The sequence below is a fragment of the Bos indicus x Bos taurus genome, chromosome 12 (assembly GCF_003369695.1).
Source record: "Bos indicus x Bos taurus breed Angus x Brahman F1 hybrid chromosome 12, Bos_hybrid_MaternalHap_v2.0, whole genome shotgun sequence".
In the NCBI taxonomy this organism is placed as follows: domain Eukaryota; kingdom Metazoa; phylum Chordata; class Mammalia; order Artiodactyla; family Bovidae; genus Bos; species Bos indicus x Bos taurus.
This window is the reverse complement of record NC_040087.1, coordinates 73,659,402-73,680,270: the sequence shown is the minus strand read 5'-3', so window position 1 is coordinate 73,680,270 and position 20,869 is coordinate 73,659,402. Positions and strand designations below refer to the sequence as shown.

Below are 20,869 nucleotides of genomic sequence, written 5' to 3'. Positions count from 1 at the left end.
AGAATTCCATGGACAGAGAAGCCTGGTGGGCTACAGTCCACGGGGTTGGCAAAGAGTTCGACAGGATTGAGCGTCTTTCCCTCACTCACAGTGTGGGGAGGGTTGGGGTTGGGAGAAATAGTTCATGCCTTCATGCAGTAATTATTCACTGATAAATTACCACCAGCAACAACACCACCTTACTTTAAGAAAACTCACCATGATTATTGATAGTTAACACCCAAATGATATTTTATCTGATCCCTAAAAGGTACTTTTGTAGTAAATATTGGGGACTATTTGATAGGAAAACGTGCAAGGGGGCTAAAATGATTTATCCAAAGTCAGGAGACTAGAAAGAGCAAAGCGGAAAGCGAGTCTCCTTAATTTTTTCTGGGTTAAGAGGTTGATGGGGTAGGGGAAAGATGTGTTGTGTGGACACTAATATTTACTGAGCACTTACTATGTGCTGGAAACTGGACTAGGTGCTTTGTGAGTACTGGCATAGATAACCTTCAACATAACTTGTAAAATGGGTTCTATCATGACTTAAAAAAAACCCCTGAGAACACAGAGGTGAAAAATACAGCCCAAGATCCTAGAGCAAATGAATACTTGAACTGTGATAAAATTTGGGCCTATTTGATTTCAAAGCTTCTGTGCTTTCTTGGGCAGCAAATTTTAAAAACAAAAAATGTAACTTATTTTTACTGAATGCTTATTAATTGTCAGGTGCTATGGTTCCTACAATCACAGGTGTCATGTCATCTAATGGCACCTAATGGAACACAGAGAAGAGATACATTTTATAAATGGTTAGCTTCAGAATGATTAGGTAAAGATCAGGGTGCAACTGGCTCAAAAGGACAAGAGAGATGTGAAGAGGCCAGAAGGGATTTGGAAAATCGACAGATAAAGACACAGCAGTAGGCATTAGAGAAAAGCAAATATTGATTCCAAGTCAGGAAAATCCTTCTCATCATTTGAGCAGCTGCCAATGGAGTGGGCTGCCCACCCCACCTCTGTCACCAGGAGTGACACTCAGGGTTTGCCCTGGGCAGACAAAAACAGCTCTGAAAAGTTCTGAAAAGAACATCGCTTCCCCTGACAATCTAAACTGTACTAAAAAAACATTATAGCTAGTAAAAGCAGTGACAAAAATAAGGAATTGAAGTGTTAGCCACTCAGTTACATCTGACTCTTTGCGACCCCCATGGACTGTAGCCTGGCAGGCTCCTCTGTCCATGGAATTCTCCAGGAAAGAGTACTGGAGTGGGTAGCCTATCCCTTCTCCATGGGTCCTTCCCAATCCAGGGATTGAACCCATGTCTCCCACATTGCAGGCTGATTCTTTACCATAAGACACCAGGGAAGCTGGCACTCTGCACTCTTTTTTATGCTGCTTTTAAAAAAGTAATTTATGAGGTATATTTAAAACAATACATTTATTGTATTCAGTTATTTTGAATGTCTAGCCAGTTTTGAAATGTGCTAAAAAAACTATGGTGCTGGAGAAGACTCTTGAGAATTCTTTGGACTGCAAGGAGATCAAACCAGTCCATCCTAAAGGAGATCAGTCCTGAATATTCATTGGAAGGACTGATGCTGAAGCTAAAGCTCCAATACTTTGGGCACCTGATGCGAAGAAATGACTCATTGGAAAAGACCCTGATGCTGGGAAGGATTGAAGGCAGGAGGAGAAGGGGACGACAGAGGATGAGATGGTTGGATAGCATCACCGACTTGATGGACATGAATTTGAACAAGCTCCGGGAGTTGGTGATGGACAGGGAAGCCTGGTGTGCTGCAGTCCATGGGGGTCACAGAGTTGGGCATGACTGAGTGACTGAACTGAACTGAAAGAAAATCCAAAATCTTAAGTAATACTCTCATCCCTTTAAATCAGGAAGAAGAATGTACTGAAACCACCACAGAAAGGCCAGCCTGAGCCCTGCTTTGCCAATCACCACGTTTACATTACTCTGTTGTCTTTCCTGATGACAGATTGACAATTCCATCAGTAGGGGAAGATTTCCCAAAAGATCTGAAGGGAAAGTTGAAAATGACTGACATCGTTTCTGGGCTCCACAAGGAAATGCTGACAATAAAGATTTTCAGGATATTATATGGTTGAATGTTATATGACATGTCATTATTAATCCTGCTTTGGTCCTATGTTGAAACTTATTCACATTTCAGTTCTACAAGCAGAGACTTATTTTTATTTGACAATTATATAATAAATATATAAACACAATGATGATGATAGTGGTTATAATGTAACTTGGGTGAGTTAAGGAACACAGATTTATCAGGACAGAATACCTTAAATCAGAGAGATCTTTGCTTGGACAAATAAGATCACAAATGGGAAATTTATAATTTTTCTGGTTAGTTGGATAAAATGGAAAATGCACAAAAAAGGATTTAAATCAAAAAGATGACAATCAATTGACAAGACTTAGCCCCCTTTATGTGTCTCAAATTTATACACAATCCAAATTTTTAAAATAATCATAAAAGCTGTGAGATTTTAGGGCTGAGAATGACAGATGTTTATGGCATAAAGGGTTAACTGGAACCAGCTGCTGGAATCTGAGAAGCTGTTGTCTCACTTCGGAAAACTTGCCAAAGAATTCCCAGTGTCTTTGCTCCATCGGAAATGCACACAGTCTCCAAGCTGACTGAAACTAGCTTACACTTAAAATGGTCTTGGCTTCAAATTTTATTCAATGTAACACTACGTTGAAACAACGATTAGCCAAATTGTAGGGCGATGTTTATACAAGTAAAATCGTTCTCAAATGTCTGCAGGTTCTACCAGCCAAATAGGTCAGGGGTCCATTTGTAAGTAAGACTAACTCTGACATCAAGACCCAAAAGTGTACTAGTGTGACATTCATACTGATAAAGTACAGAGTTGTCCCCTCCACGGTTCTGGAGCCAAGTGCCTGAAAGCGTTTGGGTATTAAAACCAGACATATTCTCCTGTATGCTTTGTTTCATTCAATGCTGCAAAGCTGTCACGATAGAAAGCTAAAAACAATAGGATCGAAGAACGTCCAACTATTGAAGGGAAAAAAAAATCACAATTTGATTCATCAAATCATTTTTTCTCATTTCTATTTTTTTCTGTACTTTCGTTTGCTTTTCTACTCTCAGCCAGAAAACTTCAAGGTCACTGATGAAATGACGTTCACCTCCAGGCCACAGGTCCAGCCTCATATGTACAAGCTTCACTCCAGTTTCATGAATCTCCTCCCCACTCCCAAATGAGGGAAACTCATTTTCTTCTGCTCCTGCCCAATTCAGTTCCTAAAGAAAATTCTTAAAAAAAAAACAAACTGAATATTTTATTTTAAAAATTTTTATTTTATATTAAAGTATAGTGGGCTACCAATGTTGTCCTAGTTTTAGGCATACAGCAAGATGATTCAGTTATGCATAAACGTGTATTTATTCTTTTTAAAATTCTTTTACCATTTAGGCTATTACAGAACATTGAGCAGAGTTCTCTGTGCTATACATTAGGTCCATGTTCATAATCTATTTTAAATATAGCAGTGTGCACATGTCAATCCCAAATTCCCAATCTATCCCAATCTAAGGAAAATTCTTAAAAATACCCTGAAATCTGCAACTTTCCTTTTCAAGCCTTCCTTGTTCAACAGCACAATGGAGGGCAAAACAGAGACCAGAGAAGGATGAGCAAGCTCCCCAGGAAAGGCCGTGTGGCCACGTGCACAGGTCCTCGCAGAACCCAGTCCCTTTTGACTCAGTCCCCTAAACAGAGGCAGAACTCCATCTGTTCAAACACTTAAACACTATTTGAACTGTTAAACACTTTTCAGTTAAACTCTCCCCAGATTTTGGCAACATTAACAAGTAAACCATTATTTTCTCCCTTCACCCATCCATTCACTCACCTAGGAATCCTCCAAACATTAATTAAGCCCCCAAGTATTTGCCAAGCACTGGCTTCCCAGGTGGCGCTAGTGGTAAAGAACCTGCCTGTTAATGCAGGATACGTAAGAGACACGGGTTCAATTCCTGGGTCAGGAAGATCCCCTGGAGAGGGCATGGCCATCCATTCCAGTATTCTTGTCTAGAGGATCCCATGGACAGAGGAATGTCTGGCGGGCTACGGTCCACAGACTTGCAAAGAGTCAGACACGATTGAATTGACTTAGCACACACCTGTGCACGGGGCTAGGGAGCAGGGACCCCAAGATCACCAAGACATGGTCCTCAAGAAGACCTCAGATACCCAGGGATTTTGGTAAAGTGGAACAGATGCTAACCACCAAGTTAAGGGACTGTTCTGCCAGTCTCCCTGGATCAGAAAGATCCCGAGGACAGAGACTTTGTCTTAACGACAGCTTGCTGCCTGCAGATTTCCTGTTTGCCACCTGCCTCTTTGAGAGTTTGGACAAATTCATGTAAGAATGTCTGAAAAGCAATTACAGCTCTTTAGAATAATTATTCTTGTGAGCCCAGGGTAAAGATGGCATAGCCTTGTGTACTCAGGAAACTTAGGGCTCTTTGGTTAGTTCAGTGATCATTTCAGCTGATGATTGTTATAGGGACCATCATGACTTACTATTGGAGAAGGCAATGGCACCCCTCTCCAGTACTCTTGCCTGGAGAATCCCAGGGGCGGGGGACCCTGGTGGGCTGCCATCCATGGGGTCGCACAGAGTCGGACACGAATGAAGCAACTTAGCAGCAGCAGCAGCATGGCTTACTATAGTGCAAAGACTAGGAACATGTGCTTTTTTCAGTCTCTTGCTCGGCTATCAGGTAATCCTGTTAAAAAATTCAAAACCCAGCACAAGGACAGGACTGCCTTCCCTCAGTCTTGGACTTTACCTTTGCTCATTTGCATCCTGCTCATCTTTCCTGGCCCAGCTCAAGCCTCATCTCCATCTCCCCTGACTTTTCCAGCCGTGAGGGTTTACTGCATCACTTACTGCGCTTTTAACATGCGTATGAAAGTCCTGTTCACATCTCCCCTTTAAGTTCCTTTTTGATAACTGGACCTTAGGCCTGGTGCCCCACAGCACCTCCACAAAGTCCTGCTCACTGCAGATATTCAGTAAATGATGCTGTGGAAAAGAAATGACCTTCAAAGGAGATAAGTATATTCTAATGACTAAGGTTAATATTGCCTTTGACAAATAGGCCCTTCTTTTTTCCCCGTAAAAACTAATTGATACTATTTTTGAATGCCCAAAACATGTGAACAGAGTTAAAAGACATAAAATCTTCTAATTCATCCATCATTCAATCATGATGGTTAATATGCAGAGAGAGTCATGAGAGACTTTAGGTAAAAGGCAGACTATTTCATATACCAGATAATTATTAGAAATTAGATTTTTTAAATGCTAAACTTAGTAGTTTTCTTCCCTTCTGCTTTAAGAACCTGTATTTCACCAAGCAGTTTATTGTATTTATAATTGCTCATTTCTTTAATTAGCAAGTCATTTAATTAACATATGGCTTATTGAGGGTTTGTGTGTGTGTGTGTGTGTAAGGAGCTGCTCTAGGAAATGTAGATAATAAAAAAAGAATAAAATGGCCTCAAAGTGTTATAGGAGTGGTAAATTAGAAAAAAAAAAAAGAGCCCTTGATTAGCAAGTCATGGAGGTAAGGAGTGGACAAAGAATACTTAAGGGAATATTTCAGTAGGTTCAGAGAGCAGAGTGGCCTAATGAGACCAGCAAGTTCATGGTGTGCATTTCACTGAACGTTTGCCAATAAATGAATGAATGAAAAGAGGGATATAAGCTCCAACTTATTGGAAAAGACCCTGATGCTGGGAAAGATTGAAGGCAGAAGAAGAGGGCAGCAGAGGCTGAGATGGTGGGATGGCATCACTGAATGGACATGAGTTTGAACAAACTCCAGGAGATGGTAAGGAACAGAGAAGCCTGGTGTGCTGCAGTTCATGGGGTCTCAAAAAGTCAGACATGAATTGGCGACTGAGCAACAACAAACCAGAATAGGCGGCTTCCTAGGTGGCGCTAATGGTAAATAACCCACGATTTTGTTCCCTGGGTCAGGAAGATCCTCTAGAGGAGGGTATGGCAACCCACTCCAGTCTTCTTGCCTGGAAATCCTCATGGACTGAGGAGCCTGGGGGGCTACAGTCCACGGGGTCGCACAGAGTCAGACATGACTGAAGCGACTTAGCACCCATGCAGGCAAACTGGAACAGGATGCTGAGGCCAGTTTGTCCTGAGTTCTGCATGCACCTGTGAATTGCTAAAATAGGAAAAGTGTTGATGTAAGAAGCTTCATTGAGCAACAGAATTCACGAGGGACAAAAGTAGGCAGAGACCAGGAAAGACATTGGACAGCCCTAGTGAGAAATCAGCAAGGAAGAACCCAAAACTATGGGTACTGATGAGAAAGAATCAAGGATGAATTATAAAACTATCATATGCCCCACCTTCACCGTTCGCTCCCCTTCCTCACTATCAGCCTTCTCTAAACCACCTTTTCCTCCTTCGTATGCCCTTCTTCCCTTCTATCTAATCCTTCCAATCCTTCATTTCAGTTCTGTGTTGGAAAAGAGGCATCACAGGTATGCACCCAGAAATGGTGAAGCGAGGAGAAGAAGGCCCTGGAATCACTGTGCCTGTGCTGATTAAAAAATATTCCCTTTCATGAGCTTATGACATGCCTATCCAATAAGAACACACTTGAAGGAACCTACAAAATGCCAGGTTCAAGACTGAAGGTAGGAGGAGAAGGGGATGACAGAGGATGAGATGGTTGGATGGCATCATCAACTCAATGGACGTGAGTTTGAGTAAATTCCAGGAGTTGGTGATGGACAGGGAGGCCAGGCATGCTGCAGTCCATGGGGTCGCAAAGAGTTGGACACGACTGAACTAACAGTGAGGGTTAATAAGCATATTCCTTCCACCACCAGCTTAATGCTTATAAAATCAAGCCAATCAGTTAATATCGCCACAATCCACAGTTTAAAGCATTCATAGAATCCACCTCAACTAGATACTCCTCCCTTCAACCTCCTGTGATGTCCTCAGCAGAAGGTATCCCCTGCCCCAACCCCAGTCCCGGAAACCTGTGCTGCTCAAGCTTTTATCTTCATTCTGGTGGCCAGAGAATGTCTTATCACTTGAGCTGGCATTATACATCATTCATCCTTCAGCCTTCAGAGCATCTGATACATGACCTTGTACGTCATGGGTGTTCAGCTGTTCAATGTTGATGGAATTAATAAACAGATACATTTTATCAGCCACCATTTTAGGAATTCTGATGGTGATTGTCACCAGGAAACTGAACTTGTTGGTGCCTTAACCTGCAGAAGTAGCCCAGGCTAATGAATTCCCTTAGCCTAGACCTTATGAAATGTATGAGAAACAATTAATTTCTCTTCCTTCCTCTTGTCCTACAGACTTTCATTTTGAAACCTATTGTCCTATGTTTTCTGTTTTAATTTTTCCAATGTTGTATTCATTTCTGCTGTACAACAATGTGAATCAGCCATAATTATACATATATATATCCCCTCCTGGTTGAGCCTGGTTCCCCTCCCTATAAGGTGGCCTTGAGGACATTGAAGGAGCTCTTTGGTCCTCAGCAGGGAGCAAGCACAGATGACAAGTCCATCCTAAACACAAGCTGACATTGTAACTGACTGGGACCCCATGGGACCTTCGGGCGGGGGGGACAGGGCTTCCCCCACATCCTCTGCTTTAGCTCCTCTCTGAAGTACCTGTGTTGTTTACTTGCTAAGTCGTGTCTGACTATTGAGACCCCATGGACTGTAGCCCGCCAGGCACTTCTGTCCAGAGAATTTGATAATAGTATTTGATGCACGTTTGCTGTGTGTTTTGCAGATGTAAACAACCTCCCCTTCTCCAACCAGTGGAAGATGCTAACTACTTGATGACCTTAACAGGCTTCCTTGGTGGCTCAGAGGTTAAAGCATCTGCCTGGAATGTGGGAGACCAGGGTTTGATCCCTGGGTTGGGAAGATCCCCTGGAGAAGGCAGTGGCAACCCACTCCAGTACTCTTGCCTGGAGAATCCCATGGAGGGAGGAGACTGGTAGACCACAGTCCATGGGGTCACAAAGAGTCAGACACGACTGAGCGACTTCACTTTGATGACCTTAAATACATAGCCCCAGGCCTTCTGGAACCTAAAGACGGATAAAGTTAACCCCTGTGACCCCACCTTGCTGCCTCACCGTCAGCCAATCAGAGAGCTGTGCACCAGCTGATCACAGACCCTGTGACCCCTCTTACCTCCTCACCTGGCTTTTAAAAGTCCTTTGCATGCCAAGTCGCTTCAGTTGTGTCTGACTCTTTGCAACCCTATGGACTGTAGCCCTCCAGGCTCCTCTGTCTATGGGATTCTCCAGACAAGAATACTGGAGTGGGTTGCCATGACCTCCAGGGAATCTTCCCAACCCAGGGATTGAAGCTGCATCTTTTATGTCTCCTGCATTGGCAGGTGGGGGTTCTTCACTGCTGAGCCACCCTAAAAATCCTTTGCCGAAACGCTTTGGGGAATCTGGAGCTTTGTGGGTCAGGAGTCACCCGCCTCATCCCTTTGCAGGGCCCTGCGATAAACCTTTCTCTGCTCCAGACTCCTTCATTTCAGTTTGTTTGGCCTCTCTGTACTTTGGGCACGTGAACTTGTGTTAATGTGTGCATTTTTAAAAAGTGAAACTTAGGTTTCCCAGCCCGCTGTGCTGTGAGCAGGAGTCATTTTCCAAAGGCTCAGAATGGAATTAATTTCTTGACTCTCTAGAGCGGCACGCTCATTATGGACCACCCATTCTTCATTATCTCAGTGGAGTATTATCTGCACTGTTCTGTATCTGATAGGGGGAATCACAGCACTTAGAGCTTGGCAATCAGAATGCCCTTTGACACAGTGATGAAAAGGCCTTTTATTCCAGTCTTGAAAACAAATTAAGGGATTTAAGAATGATGTTCTAAGCAAATGGGAAATTGGGAACGATGATTGTTAAATGTTGTACTAAAGAACTCTCGGGGGCTGACAATGGCGTCTGTCAGAGCCATTGGTTTTAAGGATGTCCGGCATTGTGATGAGAAAATGGGAACATTCACATATCCTTATCTTGCCCCACACAGAAACCATGCGTTCCCCCCACCCAGCTGCTGTCACCTCCTCCCTGACGGTGACTTACTTACAAAGCAGCCAGACCCTTTTGACTGAGGAATTTTTATCTGACTTATTACCCAAAGATCTTGACTCTTTTTAGTTGGGAGGATGTTGGGGAGAGGAAAGCCCATAGTTCTTCCCTCCAAGGCTCTGTGTCCTCTTTTTCCCAGGGTACTTGGTAACATTAAAGGGAGAATACTTTGGAGGTAGCTGGTCTTTCTTTTTTTTTTTAATCATTGATCCCCATGCCTAACCCCAGTTAGAAATGCAGTAGATTGCCATTATGGAAAATATGAGCAATGAAAAACCATAAAAACAAGAGAAGAGAATGAAAATTATTTAGAATCACGTCACTAGGATATAACCACAGTTAAATATATATTTCTTTTACAGATTTGAGATCATACTGTACATTGTATTTTTAATAAGTATTTAAAACTTAAAAGGGCATCCCAGGTGGTTCAGTGGTAACGAATCTTCCTGCTGATGCAAGAGACACAGTTTTGATCCCTGGGTTGGGAAGATTCCCTGGAGGAGGAAATGACAACCGACTCCAGTATTCTTGCCTGGGAAATCCCATGGACAGAGGAGCCTGGAGGGCTACAGTCCATGGGGTTGCAAAGAGTTGGACACAACTGAACAACTGAGCAAAACCTTAAAAATATGAGGGGAATGTATTTTCCATTTTATTTAATCTTCTTCCATAGGAGCATAGTGTTCCAATTATGGATGTACCATAATTTATGTGACCAAGCTCCCAGTTTTGGACAAATTAGCTGATTCTATTTGGAGTAGGGGCTACTAGAGACAATAATCTGATGAACTTCTTAAACCATAAATATTTGGGCAGAGGATAAATGGCTAGAATTTCTGACTGGCTTCCTAGGTGGCTTCAGTGGTAAAGAACCTTCCTGCCAATGCAGGAGACAATGGAGACTCTGGTTCGATCACTGGGTCACAAAGATCCCCTGGAGAAGGAAATGCAAACCCACTCTAGTGTTCTTGCCTAGAGAATCCCATGGACAGAGGAGCCTGGTGGGATATGGTCCATAGGGTTGCAAAGAGTCAGACATGACTGAAGCGATTTAGCATGCAGAATTTCTGAGTTAAGAAAATTGCCCCCATTGGCTTCCCTGATAACTCAGTTGGTAAAGAATCTGCCTGCAATGTGGTACACCCCGTTTTAATTCCTGGGTCTAGAAGATCTGCTGGAGAAGGGATAGGCTACCCACTCCAGTATTCTTGGGCTTCCCTTGTGGCTCAGCTGGTAAAGAATCTGCCTGCAATGCAGGAGACCTGGGTTCTATCCCTGGGTAGGGAAGACCCCCTGGAGAACGGAAAGGCTACTCACTCCAGTATACTGGCCTGGAGAATTCCATGGGCTGTATAGTCCATGGGATTGCAAAGAGTAGGACACAACTGAGCGACTTTCACTTTCATTCACTTTTCATAATCAAAATGCTGAAGTATAGCCAACCACAGTCAGCAGAGGCAAGGACAGAGCCATTCTGTGTGACCTGACATCATGGGGTGTTTGGGGACAAGTTCATTTGAAAGTAGAGGAAAAGCCATGAAACAGGCTCCTGGCTCTGCCCTCTCCCAGCTGGGCCAGGAAAGATGCCCTGTTCAGATCCTAAGCCTAAAAGATGGACATCCTAGGACAGCCAAATGAGGTTTGTGATGTGGTGCTGAGGAAACATTCTTCCAAAAAGATTTGTTTATTTTACACTTAATGAGCAGCTGGAATATCAAATTAGAGGCTAAACATTTGTGGAATCAAATCCCACTCATCAACACTGCAGCTATATTAAAGCCGACATCTAGATCAGAAAGAGGGAAGTTCCTCACCTGATTACATTCAGTACCAGGACTTCTGGACACAGCCTCCCTCTTGTGATGGAGCTTTTCTGCAAGTCTAGGTATCAACAGGGCTTCCCAGGTGGCGCTAGTGGTAAAGAACCCACTTGCCAACACAGGAGACATAAGAGACATGGGTTCAGTCCCTGGGTTGGGAAGATCCTCTGGAGGAGGGCATGGCAACCCATCCCAGGATTCTTGCCGGGAGAATCCCAGGGACAGAGGAGCCTGGTGGGTTACGGTCCACAGGGTTACAAACAGTTGGACCCAACTGGAGTGATTAAGCACACAGCACAGCTATCAGCTAACTTTAATAATGGGAAACTGCACATGTCACTAAACCAAGCAAACAAAAGCACGAAATAAGAGATTTTTGGAAGATACCGGTCATTGGTCATTTCTCTAAGAGGAATAGTCAACACCCCCACCCAGTTCACCAGAAGAAAGAAGGTAGAATTTCTCACTACGATTTCATTTTAAAGCTTGTCACATGGCTTCTTTGTATTGACACAAATCCTGGGAGCCTCAGACTCACGAAAATGCCATGATTTTCAGGTGCTTGTCATATTTGCTTTCAGTTTCCCCCAAGTGGCTGCTGCAAGAATAAATTTCAGGGAATGCATGTTCCAGGGACGTGTTTCTGCTATCTTGCTGAATACAGTTCCTCCCAGTACAGTTTCAGATGTGCCAGGGAGGGTCCTGCTCTCATGCATTATTCAGGGACTTCTGTGATTATTTGGTTCAGAGGCGCCCTGCTTTGCTCTGCCGCACTGGGGCTTGGGCAGGAGGAGTTCTCTAGGTGCTGTGCTCTGCTCTGCAAAGCTGTGGTTTATGCATGCGGGCATCCACCTGAAGCCTGGAGCAGCCCCGGAGTGAGATAAGGCCCAATTCAATCTCAGGCGCAGCTCTAATCCCCAGCCGGGCAACGCAGAACACCAGATAGTACACTCAGATTGTGTTATTAGGCCATGCGTGTTCAGTCGTGCTCGCTCTTTAGTTAATTTCTCAGGCACTGCTTTTAGGGAATGTGGGAATTTCCCGGTAGCAGCAAGGCGGTGTCTTCATTGTCATTGTTTTTTAGCAGCTGATTTGGAAAAGAGAAAAGAAGTCAATCAGGGTATTCCTTCAAGGTCAAGGCGTGCATTTTGATATTTAGGTTTATAGCTCACAGCTTGGGTACAAGTTTTCCTAAACATTGCAAGAACCAAAAATTAAATCACCTGTGTCCAGATTTTGCTATGTTCTTCCATGAAAGAGTCTTTCGTGTTAGCATTTTCCTAGATTCTGATATCAGGTCTGGGCAATCATTTTTAACATATTTAACAAAATACTTAAGAGAGCGCCACCTGATTCCTTCCCCTGCCAGTTCTCAAAGAAAGAGTGCCTTGAAGGTCATCCCCCAGGCAACAATTTTTTTAAAAAGACTTTTTTGATGTGGACCATTTTTAAAGCCTATTGAATTTATTACAACATTATTTCCATTTTATGTTTTGTTTTCTGACCATGAGGGATATGGGATCTTAGCTCTCTGACCAGGGATTGAACTTGCACCCTCCCACCCCACCCTCCCAAATTGTAAAGCAAAGTCTTAACCACTGGACCACCAGGGAGGTGCCCCCTCCAGGCAATGATTAAAAGCAAGCTAAATGGAAAACATGGAAAGTTCCATGTGAAACAAAAATTGTTATTAATAGCAATAATAATAATGGATAACATTTATTGAAGTGAAGGTGAAGTGAAGTCGCTCAGTCATGTCCAACTCTTTGAGACCCCATGGACTGTAGCCTACCAGGCTCCTTAGTCCATGGAATTTTCCAGGCAAGAATACTGGAGTGGGTTGCCATTTCCCTCTCCAGGGGATCTTCCCAACCCAGAGATTGACCCAGGGTCTCCCGCACTGCAGGCAGATGCTTTACTGTCTGAGCCACCAGGGAAGACATTTACTGAGTACATACTATATCAAAGTGAAAGTCGCTCAGTGTGTCCTACTTTTTGAGACCCCATGGACTATACTGTCCATTCTCCAGACCAGAATACTGGAGTGGATAGCCTTTCTCTTTGTTCTCCAGATGATCTTCCCAACCCAGGGATAGAACCCAGGTCTCCCACATTGCAAGTGGATTCTTTATCAGCTGAGCCATAAGGGAAGCCCATTATATCAAAGTACAGTTCTATATGTTTTATTTATTAAAATGAAAATTAAAATTTTTATTGAATTTTAAAATCTAATGTATTTATTGAAACAAAATTGGTACCAATAGCCATCATAATAATGGACAACATTTATTGAGTGCACACTATGTCCAAGAACATTTCTAAGTACTTCTATTAATCCCAAGCCGCACTAAAGAACCTGCCTTCCAATGCAGAAGACGTAAGAGACGTGGGTTCATCCCTGGGCTGGGAAGATTCCTTGGAGGAGGGCATGGCAACCCTTTCCAGTATTCTTGCCTGGAGAATCCCGTGAACAGAAAAACCTGGTGGCCTACAGTCCATGGGGTCACAAAGAGTTGGACATGACTGAAGTGACTTAGCCTGCGTGCATGCATTGATCATGCAACTCAACCTTTTGAGTTACATAGGCTTTTAGATGATGTCTGACATTTCATAAAATGATGGGAGTTCCGACAGTCTCCTCCATCATCTTGTGTCAGGCTGTCGTAGAGATGCTTTGTGACTTAATGCATCGATGGTCTGGGCTTTTGTTGAAGTCAAAGCTCCAGAAACAAAATTAGCATCTCACGGTGAGGGATCTGTGTTTGCCTGTGGGTAGATGGGAGTGAGGCAGCACATTGCAGGGGCCAGGGAGACAGGGGACCAGGCTCCTCTCAGGGTCAGAGGTCAGCTACTCAGAGCTTAGGAGCAGTCCTAAACACCGTTTTCCTGAGTTCAGCACACCCTCTCAACTGCGTAAAGAATTCACACTTGAGTAAAGGATATTAGAGACAAGGGGGAATTTACTGCAGTTCCGTTCATTTTTTTTCCCTTCTTTTACCATTGTTTTTTTTCTATTAACATCTAGTTCATTTACAATGTTGTGTTAGTTTCTGCTGAACAGCAAAGTGATTCAGTCAAACAGATATATACATTCTTTTTTTATATTCTTTTCCATTATGGTTGATCGTAAGATATTGAATACAGTTCCCTGTATCACGCCCAAGTAACCTGGAAGACAAAAGCTGTAGTCATCTCAGGACAATACAGCGTGGTTAGAAATAGCCATGCAAGAGAATTCAGATGAAGCCAAAGCTCCCGCGATGCCATAGTTCTTTTTCTGGTTTTAAAATAGGTCTTTTGAAACACAATGCTGCAACGGTGTTCAAAAAACATTCTGGGATCCTGACGCTGGCTGTTCTGACACCTTTATTCAGGAAGAGAACATTCAAGGAAAATACAAGTCAAGCTCAACCATCCGGATGGAACATTAGTGAACAATTTCAAACATGTTGGGAACATCACCTAAGATGCCATGGAAAGAAAATAGGTTTGAAGTTAGAAAGATATGGGTTTCAATGTCAGGTCCACTTCACATTTGATGTGAGCTGGTCAGCGTATACGACCTCTAGGAGACTTAGTGTTCTCATCTAAAGAGCCAGGGTATAAATGCTTACCTCATAGGGTTGAGGGAATTAATGATTAAAATAATGACTATAGAAGGTCCAGCAGCAGCTGCTGCACAGAAGACCCTCAACATAAGTCCACACTCTCCGCTTCAAAAGCTTCCCTTCTCCCATGGATATCAGAGCTTCAGAAACTACCCAATACAGTGAAATTTTAAATATTAAACAAGCTGCATTAATAATTAAAAAAATAGCTGATAGTGCTTTTCTATTTGTATAACATACATATGGTTTTCCAAACACTTTCCTCATCCATTATTTCACTTGATTCTCAGTACAAAATTATGTCAGAGGCAGAATTTACAGATGAGGGAACTGATGCTCGCAGATATGAAAGGATGTTCCCGAGATCAAACAACCAGTGGAGCTGAGACTTTTCTTTTTCTTCTTCAGCTATGAGATGAGTTTATTTACTTACCTAAAAGTATTTGTTGATTATGTATTTGATGCTAAACACTGTGTTAGATTCTTGGGGTGTAATGGTCCACAAGACGCAGCCTGACCTCAATAGCTGACTGTGAAGTCATCTTATTTTGCGCCAGTGTAGTTAAGGGTTAGAGAGAAATTATGATATTAGCTCATTAGTCTATGTTTGAGGATTCCACGGGTTTGTACATTAGCTCATGTTCTCTTTGAAAAGCCACTGAAAATGGAGAACCAGAAGAAACACTAGGATATGGATGGCTTTGTGGGTGCATGCTCGGTCGTGTCTGACTTTTTATGACAGCATGGACTGTAGCCTGCCAGGATCCTCTGTCCATGGGACTTCCCAGGCAAGAGTAATAGACTGGGTTGCCATTTCCTCCCTCTGGGGAATCTTCCTGATCCAGGGATCAAACAAACTTGCATCTCCTGCGTCTCCTGCATTACGGGTGGATTCTTTACCATTCAGCTACCAGGGAAACCCGGATACACCTTCAGGTAATATTTGAAGCTGTGGGGAAAAAGTCATTCTGGAATGATAAATTATTGTTTCTATGTAGGCAGTTTTGTGGACTTTTGTTTGGAGGCACTAATCTGTGGTGGTTTGTCCTTTTGGGGAGCCATAGCCACTGATGATCATTGGTTAGAGCAGGGGTCCATGGACTGTTAGGAACCTGGCCACACAGCAGGACCTGAGTGGTGGGCAAGTGAGCAAAACTTTGTCTATATTTACTGATATTCCTCATTGCTCACAATACTGCCTGAGCTCTGCCTCCTTTCAGATCCACAAGGGCATTCTGGCCAGTTGTATAATTATTTCCTTATACATCGCAATGTAATAATGGAAATAAAGTGCAGGATAAATGCAGTGGACTTGAATCATCCCCAAACCATCTCCCTGCCCCCTGCCCCCCAGTCTGTGGAAACATTGTCTCTCTTGAGATCAGTCTGTGAGGATGGCCATGTTAGAGGACTGCAAAATAGTGATAATATAATCTGATACTTTTTTATTCAAATATTAGCTGCCATGCTTCTATAAAGGCAAATTCTCCCAATCTCTGTAAATTATGGGATCCTCCAAGGTAGATGAATGTTTGACTCATTCTGTGTACTGGTTTGCAAAATAGCTTGCTTGCCTAGAATCCTTCAAAAGGGCTTTTTGTTATGCTGTTTGTTTGTTTTCATATCATTATGAGCTCATGAATCTAAACATATTAAATGAGTTTCAATACACTGAAGTCATTATTCTTACTGATGATCAAATTATCTAATTTTTGATCAGTAGAAACTTATGAAAGATGCAACCTGAACCCCCTGGGTGCAACCCCTGCCTGTGGCCGTGTATGTGTCTTCTTCAAGAACCTTGCACCAAAGATCAAGAAATATGGTGTTAGAGATGGATATTTTCTGCAGGCCCTTAGGAATGGAATGGTTTCTGCTCAGCATTTCATCCTGGCCAGTATTACCTGCACACCACAGTCTCCTTTTTTTCACTCCCCAGAAAGCCAGGTAACTGCAATTTGTGTTCATTACACCTATGCATTGAAGGGGACATGGACCAGATGCCACCTTTAACTTTCATATGTCCTATCGAGGCCTGAACAACAGGGGTTTTCTCTTTCATTTTTCTTCTTAGGCTCACATGTATGGCATTTTCCTTGGCACTTGGAACAAAAGGCAGGGCAAGTGATTCATTTGTGACCAGATGCTAGTGTCACGATATATGCTAATCTAGGAGAAACCAAATGATGCTGCAGGAAATAAAGCAGAGCCCTAATGAGGTTCTCTCCCAAATCCACTTATTCATGATAAGAGCCTGAGTTCCTTCCGGAAGCCCAGCTGACCGCATGGACACTCAGTGGCATCTTTCAGCTACTCAGCCATGGTGCATTCCAAAGCATGGCTGTAATTCTGCCTAATTAATAACACAAAGACAGAAATGCAGAAAAAAATACATGCAGGCGCATTTAAACCTCCCTGAAAAAAATCAGTTGGCTCTGTCTAAACTTTGCCTGGGGTGACCCTTCATCAATTGAAGTGCAGAGAACAGTGGCCTGAAACTGCAAATATTTTTTCTTCAGGCATGATTGAAGCCTCAGACAGGAAATAACTTTCAGTGTTCATTTCTTAGAGATTTTAAAACACTCAAACAAGGATGCTTATTTTCTCACCTTCCTCTGCTATATGTAAGTCAGGGATAATAAGCTATAAGATGTTCAAAATAATGTAGCTTAGAGCTGTGCTAGAGATGGCTTCTACCTTTGTGCAATCAATCCCTGGATTAAAAATCAGAGGAAGCATCCTTTAAGAAATGGAATAACACAACTGCAACTCCCTTGCTTTGGGAACTTCCCCAAACATATCGCCTCTGCATTTATTATTTCTCTTGGTGATAAGAATCTGAGTTTAAGAATCATAAAGAAGTAGCCTGTACTTTTAACGTTGACACCAGCTACCATCTCTGCATCCTCTGTTGAAATGATGTGGAATATGCTAACATTAATCTCAAAAAAATTTCCAAACTCTAGAGCAAGCTAACAAATGTAACCGAGAAGAAAGAGGTGGGAAGAATGAACGAAAAACAGCAACAATAAACCAGCTCAAAGCTTTTCATCCAGTTTTCAGGTTAGGTTTATGACAGCCACAAGAGGGCTCTCAAATCTTTCCAAATGCAAGGTAAGTGCTGAGAGATGTTTTCCTAGTAATTAATTTCCACAAATCAATATTACCTATTAATGTCCATTACAGAGACAAGCTTCTGACTTCTGACACTTTATACTCAAGTTAAAGACAGACTTTTCTTATAAAAATTCTAGGGGCCCGCAGTGATTGTAAGTCAAAACCAGAAATGAGTTGCACCTGTGATTTCCTGTGTCTGCTCTAGCATGAAAATTCCCAACACTGCAAATTTCATCAAAGGTTAAAACTGAATTTGAAGCACTGTGTATATAATGGAATACATTGACCTCCAGTGGATTTTAAAGGCTATTCCGCCTCTTTTTGCCACATCCTGCATTCCCCAAACAGCCATGGAGGCTGACACACCAAAGTTAAAATGCAGTGACCCTCTCCTGGGGCAGTGAGAACTTTCTGGAGCCATTAGTTTTGGAGGTTTTCAACTCCCGCTGTGAGCTTGATGCCGCTGATGGTGTTTACAGCCTGCACCGCAAAAGACATGTGGAAGCCAGAAGGGACTTTAATTTTCTGTTCAAGCTGAAAGGTAGGGCAGAATAGAATATAGCATAATAGCTAATGCTGCACGTGGGAAGAATGGGAGGTTTCAGCAAATAAGGACAGACTGGAAACACAGCTTTCTCAAAGGTCCAGCAGAAGACAGAATAGCATCTGTCACCCCAACACAGGGAGAGTGAACAGAACATCCCATCGGGTTAGTTAAAATATCAAAATCACCGGGTGCAAACTCAGAAAGCCCCTTGACACGAGAGGACTCTTCTGTGCTTAGTCGCTCAGTCGTGTCCGCCTCTTTGTGACTCCTCTGTCCATGACTCTTTGCTGATGGCCTTTTCTCTAATGGTAAAATGGTCTTAAAGACAGGTAAGGATGGGTAGCAGTTCTATTGTTAGAGGGCAGGAGTGCTTCCCTGGCACTGTGGAGATGTGGTTTTTCTGGCCAGCCTGCAGTCCTGGACCTCGGCACCAGGTGGAGGGCTGAGGAACACGGGGGTACTGGCTCGGGCCACCGTGTCACTCCTGATCAGAGTGCCCACACCTCGTGCTTTTTCATTCACTCATCTCTGAAATTAAGAATTATCATAGAGTACATTCCTAGTTCAAGAAGGTTAGCGTTCTGCCTCTGACTTGGGCACTCAAGAGAGGCGTTCCGGAGAAACAAAGTTCTGTCTTAGGAAAGCTTACACTGCTTGGCATGTGCCCCCAGTACAAATGGAACCCAACCTCAGTGTAAACTATGTGGATGTTTTTAGCTAATACTTTTCGGAGTTGGTGGTTCCCCAAGTTTAATTTCCAGTTTGAAGAGCAGTAATCCCTCTTAATTTGCCTTAATCCTTCTCTTTTAGAATTCCAAAAAGTGCCTTCTAGGAAGTATGATGTATTTTTCAGATCTAATTCAGATTCCATTTAAATCCTTCCTCTTTGACACTGTGAGAGTTCCTTTCGTGTTTTCCCATATTTACCCCATCCACCATGTGTTCTTTTCCTCATTGACGCAGCCTTGGAATGTTGCCCTTTTGGTGGCACAAACCTTGTTAAAGCATTTTGGCCATGACCTCGGATTGACATCTAGTCTAGGGATTGTGTGCACAGACAAGAACCTTCAGCTGGTCCTGACTCAGAGTCCTGCCCTTCCAGAGTGGCAGGTAGGACTGAGACAGACCCTATTATAGAGGGGAAATCCCATCAATCAGGTAGAAACATCCAGATCCTTCATAGATCGTAGGGCACTTTGGTTTTGGACAAAGCACATCCAGTCAAGTTTAAGAATGTATCTTTGCAATACTTTTTGATCTCTGTGCTTCAGATAACTCAAGGTCATAAAGATAATTTCCCCTCCCCCCAAGAGGAGGCCAAATATTACAGGCTACATGTTTGTGTCCCCCTAAAATTCATATGTTGAAACTCTAACCCCTAATGGATGGTACTTGGACATGAGTTCCAAAGGAGGGGATTAAGTTTGGATGAGGTCATGAGGGCACAGCCTCACGCTGGGATTAGTGTTTTCACAAGAAGAAAAAGAGACCAGATCTTTCTCTCTCTGCCATGTGAGGAGACAAGAAGACAGTGGTCTGCAAACCAGGAAGAAGTTCCTCACCACACATGGAATCTGCTGGCATCATGACCTTGAGCTTCCCAGACCCCAGACCTATGAGAAATACATTCCTGTTGTTTAGCCACCCAGTATGTGGTATTCTGTAACATCGGAACTAATTATTAGAGCAAAGGTGAGTGTTCTAGAGAAAATAAGGGAATTCTTTCTCCATTAGGCTTCTTCTCTCACAGAGCATCTGGTTACAGTAGTATGTGACCACACTAACACCAGATCTCTAAAGAAATTAAATGACTAAACAGTGCATTGCAATGAAATAGTTTGGGAGTGAGGCTTGGAGGACTTGTCTTTCTCAATTTAGATATCACTAGCCCAACTGCCAGTCTTCACTAATCAACACAAATCCCATCACTGATACCTCATCAAAAAAAAAAGAAAATGTTTTAGGTTGAATTGTTTCCTCGAAAGATGGTGAAATCTTAGCTCCCAGTACCTGTGACTGGGACTTCATTAGGAAATTGGATCTTTGTAGAGAATCAGATGAAGATGAATTCATTAGGGTCGGCTCTGATTCAATACAACTGGTGTCCTTATATGCCTGCTAAGTCGCTTCAGTGGGTCTGACTCAGCAATCTTATGGACTGTAGCCTGCCAGGCTCCTCTGTCTATGGGATTCTCCAGGCAAGAATACTGGAGTGGGTTGCCATACTCTCCTCCAGGGGCTCTTCCCGACGCAGGGATTGAACTCATGTCTCTAACATCTCCTGAATTGGCAGGCGAGTTCTTTACCACTAGCGCCACCTAGTAAGCCCCGATGTCCTTATACGGAGAGGAAACTGGGACACAGAGAGAGACAACGTTAAGAAGGAAGACAATGTGAAGACCTAAGGAGAATCTGGCCATCTATAAGCCAAAGAATGTCTGAGGCTACCAAAAGCTAGGAGACAGCATGAGACAGATAGTCACTCCAAGCCTCAGAAGAACCAACCTTGCCTGCACCTCGTTGTGGACTTCTAACCTCCACAGCTGGGAGAGAATAAATTTCTGTTATTTAAGCTTGTAGTACTTTTAACT

At 43.0% G+C, this 20,869-nt stretch overlaps 1 protein-coding gene across 1 annotated transcript in view; it reads right to left on the bottom strand.

Moving 5' to 3' along the window:
• The window catches only part of HS6ST3 (heparan sulfate 6-O-sulfotransferase 3), a 720,806-nt gene that overhangs the window by 7,538 nt on the left and 692,399 nt on the right, over positions 1-20,869 (bottom strand). The window lies entirely within an intron of this gene.